Source organism: Hemiscyllium ocellatum, chromosome 26 (assembly GCF_020745735.1).
Source record: "Hemiscyllium ocellatum isolate sHemOce1 chromosome 26, sHemOce1.pat.X.cur, whole genome shotgun sequence".
Taxonomy (NCBI): Eukaryota; Metazoa; Chordata; class Chondrichthyes; order Orectolobiformes; family Hemiscylliidae; genus Hemiscyllium; species Hemiscyllium ocellatum.
Window position 1 is genome coordinate 15505081 of NC_083426.1, and position 6000 is coordinate 15511080.

Sequence of the window (6000 nt, forward strand, 5' to 3'; positions counted from 1 at the left end):
GAACTTTGGTAAAATTCCGCAGTGCATCTTGCAAATAGTACACATTGCTGCTACTGGTCATCAATGGTGGGGGGCAGGGTATGTGAATGCTTGTGGATGTGGTACAGATCAAGCAGCTGCTTTGTCCTGGATGGTGCCAAGCTTCTTGAGCCTTGTTTGAGCTGTATCCATCCAGGCAGTTCATATGGACAATAGATCTTAAAAATTGTCAGACAGTTATTAAAACTTCTGAGTTGTGGCTCAATGAAGAAAGTATTCATTTTTGGTTGTAGAAATTTTTTAAAGCATCCGTTAACACTGGGAGAGGGGAAAGTTGCTTATTTTGAAAATAAAAGGTTGATGATTTTTAAAATTAAGATGTTTGCAAATTCTCTCAACTGCTTTGCTGCAGTCATAGCTGTCAAAATGTGGGCAGGGTTTTCAGAGCTGGTTGTTGGATGTGGATTGGCCTGAAACCTGGTCAGTGGGATGGAAATTCTTAATGAAAGGATTTATTTCCCAGCTTTGTAGTGACGGAGTATCAATGAGGCAGGGAAACATGTTGGAAGAGGTGTATAATTGCATGGGGAGAAAGTTGGAATATTGCACAGGGATACAGGGTCAGCCATGATCATATTACCCAGCAACGCTGGCTTGAAAGGCTGAATGGCCTAATCTTGCACCTAGTTTCCGTAAGTTAATATGGTGGACGAGTGCTCTTGTATCGATTTTTTGTGGTATTAAAAGAGCACAGAAATCATAAGCCAAATGCATCATCCCAATACAGATTTTAAAATACACATCTAAAGAGTTCATGACATTATACAGTTATTAGATTAATGTTCATTCCCTTTAATGCTCATGGGATGGGGAATTTGTCTCATTGTGTTTACTTGCAGTAGTTTGGAACTAATCACATGTCCTTACCATGGATTTGCTATAAATAGTATTTTGTTGCCTTTTTAAAATCCAAAACTCACCTCTGTAATCTCAGTAAGGACATAACAATTGTTGCAAGGTTTGGATTAGAATTCACTTTGATCAAACTTCACAATTCTATGTGGAATGTTAGATGTGAAGTAGATATTTGTTGAGTTGATTTTTTTTCTTCTTGAAAAGCACCAGGAACAACCACTATGCAATTAATTAGAGACCAGTGAGGGAATCTGATGCTTACAAGAGAGGGATAGGAAAACTAAATACGAAATATTTTAATTTGACAATCAATGTGTGAAACGTTGTTAGTGAAACGTAGGTTGGTACTCTTCTAACAAAATGAGCAGCCCAAGAATAATTAATAATTCACTCCCTGGATTTGTAAATTTGTATATAACAATAATCTGCAGTGTTTAGCATTTAAAACATTTTCAGAGACACCTGTAATATGCTGTTTTACTTTGGATTTCCAGCATTTGAGGGTTTCTTTATTTACATTTGTTGGATTCTGAACTTTGCAACAAGTAGATGATTGGATATGAGTATAGCTTCCTTGGTACAGGTTGATGGATGTCACGAGGTCTATGATGCCAATGATTCCACTGATACCTTTCATTAATAATGGGACCTGCAAGAGTGGACCTGTCACTAAAGATTAAAGTCATACTCTTTGCCTCAGATAATTTGACACAACAATGTCCTGGAAGAGAACAGTAGCCCCAGTTGGTCATTAGGCTCTGTACAGAATAGGCTGCAGGTTCAGCTCACATTGCGTAGCATACTGCTGGGAGTCCTAAGCCTTAGCAATTGCTACTCTTCACCCAAGCTCTTGAGACTTTGGGTAAGTGAGGTTCAGTCACACTTGCTTCACCTCCAGAGTTTGGCTGTGTTGTCCATGTTTGGAACAAGCTAGAATGAGATCTGGAGCCAACTCCCCCTGGTGGAACCCATGTGTTTGTCAATGGCAATTCAGTGCAGTAAATTGGCAGGTGGCAGTATGCTAAATTTATACAATTTTAAGGGAGCAGCATGAGGAAAGAGAATCTAAGGTACTTGTGCACAAATCTTTGAGAGTGACAGAATAAGTTACAGATGTAAAAAAAATCTGAATGTTTTTGTACACCAGTTACTGAAAGCAAGCACGCAGTTGCAGCAAGTAGATTGTACAGGTCACGAGTGAGCCCTAACCTGCAAACTGTTGCCTTACCAAGAAAGAATATACTTGCTACAGATGGAATACAACAGGCTGATTCCTGGGTTGGCAAGATCGTTACGTGAGGAGACATTGAGTCAACTAGGCCTGTATAAACTGGAGTTTGGATGAATGAGAGGGCATCTTATTGAAATGTATAGAATTCTGACAAGGCTAGACAGACTGAATAATATTTTCTCTGCTTGGGGGATCTAGAACAAGATCTCAGATACAAAGTGGGCTGTTTAGGACTGAGATGAGGAGAAATCTCTTCACACACAGGGTGGTGAACCTGTGGAATTCTCTATCCCATGAGTTTGTGGAGGCCAAGTCACTGAATATATTTTTAAAAAGATGGATTTCAATACATTAAAGATGTCAAGGCATATAGGGAGAGTCCAAGAATCTGGTGGTGCAATAGATCGGCCATAATCCTATTGGAGCAAGCCCAATGGGCTGAATGGCCTCCTGCTGCTTCTGTTTTGAGTTTCTGTTGAAAGTGGAGGTGGAGGGGAGAAACAGTAGCATTTATGAAATAGTGAACAATACCTCTAGGGATTTTACATGAGTTTGGTTTTATAATGTAGGGTTAACCAAAAGCTGGGAAAAGATCATCTTGTGAGTTTCTAAGTATAGCACTGTACAGTAAAGTTTCAAATGTGTTACTGCGCTTGTGGCAGTACCTGACAGGAATTACAAAATGCTAATTAAAGCTTTTAAGATTCCTGTTATTTTTAAAGAGCTGATGAACTAACCAGCTTGACAGATACAATGGGAAAGAATATTCCTATTGAGTGTCAAGTAGAGTTCTGAATAAATTGGCAAAATGCACGCTCGAGAATAAGCTGTTAGCAGTGTTGGCTTCACATTCCTACCTGCGATTTTAATTAGTCAGAGCATTGCCCGCAGGAGTTTAATGTGAAAACATAAAAGCACGTGGAAGAAGATAAATTAGTGGCTAGATATACATTCATGATCTGTTCAAGAAGGCAATTATACTCCTGTGGTTCAAGCCCATGTAACCACCCCCGCTACTCCATAAAGTCTATCTATGTGTGGCATGGGGTCAAAAGTACAGATAGTCAGCATAGGTCCTACCCTCAGAACAATAGATGACCTTTAAAAGACCGCTAATAGAGTCATAACAATACTCAATCTGGACTGTGATTACAGCACCAATTATCAGCATAAGCAACAAATATAATCGGACATATTTAAGTTTAAATAGCACTCACGCATGGATATGTTTTAGAATGCACTGCCTGAAGGGTGGTAGAAACAGCTTCAGTAACTTTCAGAAGAAAGTTGCATTTATGTTTGAACAGGTAAAGTTGCGGGAACGTGGTCTAATTGAGTACAGGGTTGGCAAACCTTAATAACTAAGGGGCATTTTTAAAATTTAGGCAGAAGCGCAATATGAGCCTCAATAATAATGAACAAATAAGGCATTGATATCAATAGATACATCTTTACTGGCATTTAAGTTTATTCAAATGCTATTCAGTTTAAAAAGGAGGCAGCCTTAATATATTGTATAATATTACTAATGGTAAAAACTTCTGTTTGGAAACTTGTTAAAAGAAATTTATTATTGTGTACATTTTCATGAAAAGTACAATGAAACATTTTACAAGTCGCCCTACCAAGGCCCTATATTAATGACAGCAGTCATGTATACTAATAGAAAAGTAAAATGAAGACAAATGTTCATCAGAGTTTAGTTAACGACTCCTGGGTTTGGAGGAAGCCGATTAAGAAATTATGAAATAACTGGAACACACAGCCAGAATGAGACTGTCATTCCCTGATGAGAACGCCATGCCGGGCCACTGGAAAACTGGTCCTGAAGCTTCCGCTGAATAAAACCACCATGCTAGGCCCAGATCTCCACCCTAGACGAAACTGCCATACCGGGCCGCCAGAACATGCTGAAGAAGACCCGCATTCGGGGACAAGACGGCCAAACCAGGAGACCGCCCTGCTGAGCCAAGACCACTGTGGCAAGAAAAGACTGCAACTCCAGGCTGCTGGACACCACCTCGTCGCTGGGTCAGGACAAGCCTTCGGCTGAAGCCCTTTAGAATGAATCTTGATAGTAGCTATAATAATTGGAAACTTTAATAAAGCAGCGAAAGGAAAGAAAAATGTAAAAGCGAACAGTGTAGATGAAGCTCTGGGCTCCTGGGTTGAGGAGCCTGCACCCTGCACTGCTCCTCTGCTGCCGTTTTGAAGCAATTTATGGAAAAAGTTAAAATAATTTTAATAAAACAGCCTAAAACGTATATTGCAGTTGATTCCTTTATTTATGCATATGTGTATACCTGCAAGCATCGTTAGGCGATACATGAGCCATTAACTTGAAGCCTATATAATGTCATTTTGCTTGGCTAAATAATATCTCTTAAGTTGTTATGAACTTTCCTTTCAAAGCTTGTTTGAATGAATTTCATGTTTTGACAATTAAATATTTCACAGGTCTTGTTACCTTCTAAGCTGCTCACTGTTGAAGATTTTTTTTAGACGCCTGATATTTTTAAATGACAAATGCATTTAGAGAAAGATATCTGATGAAAACGTTGATAATGAGGAAATAATAAGTTCAATTATTCAAATTCGGTAGCTGCACATGAGCCCCTAGTGAGCCATTTTCATTCCTAAGCCACAGGTAGTTAACCTCGAACAGCTCATAAAGCTGGATCTGCTAGGATGGTCTGAATAGCCTTTGTCTGTGCTACGTTTTGTTATCCATTTATGGGATGAGGGCATCACTGGTTAGGCAGCATTTATCACCCATCCCTAATTGCCCAGAGGACAGTTAAGAGTCAACCACATTGCTGTGGGTCTGGAGTCACATGTAGGCTAGACCAGGTAAAGGGTATGAGTGAACCAGATGGGCTTTTCCTGACGATTGGCAATGGATTCATGGTCATCATTAGATTCTTGATTCCGGGCGTCTATTGAATTCAAATAATCTGTTCTTTTGAACGAGTGAAGATTGTGCAATAAGTCCATTCAACGCAAGCCTAATCAACATGCAAATACAGTAGCCTTGTGTTACCAATTTACAAAAGTTAAAATTTGCTTGAGAATTTCACATATTTTTGAAAAAGAACAGTTGTTTAATACTGTTGTTATGAAGATGTGGGTGTACTATATCTTTAAGCAAGTAAAAGTTAGCAGCGACAGCACCAAGTGTTCTCAATAAGACACAACGTAACATGTGTTGCAGCTACTGGGTTAGCTAGTTGCCTGGAAATGACAAAACAGATTCAAATTTGGCCAATCAGTTTAAATTATATCCTGAAAAATACCAAATTCCAATCAAGTGTCAATATACTAAATTCAAAATCTTAAAAGCCAATAACACAAACCGATGCTTTGGAGAATAAGACCAAGGAAAACTGAACAGTTGCGAGGAGAACTGCCAACAGACCAATAGCTGTAGACTGCTAGTCAAGCGCTCTGAGATACCTGTCTAGAGAAGGAGTTTGCACTGGGAAAAACCTCGACACTGACCTGGAGAGCCAATCTACCGATTAAGATAAAGAGAAGATTCAACCGCTGGCTGGTTTTAAACTGAATTTTCCTGTAAATCTTAAGTGGGAGTTTTATCGGACTAGTATTATAGAAGGGTAGCTAAAGGATAGGTTAGAGGAAGGAGTTGTAAATAGTTGATAGTTAATTATTCTCTGTTATACTTTAAAGTAAAAATTAACAATTTTATTTCTTAAACAGTTCTTGGCCACTTGAATTTTAGAGATTACTGCATGCAATAAATCTTTTCTGTGTTGCTGATTCCAAAATTTGCTTCAACTATCACAGGCATTTTCTAATGGAGTAGTTTGTGAAGTAGTTTAGAGATATCTTGCTGCATTGCATGAGCACATCGATGG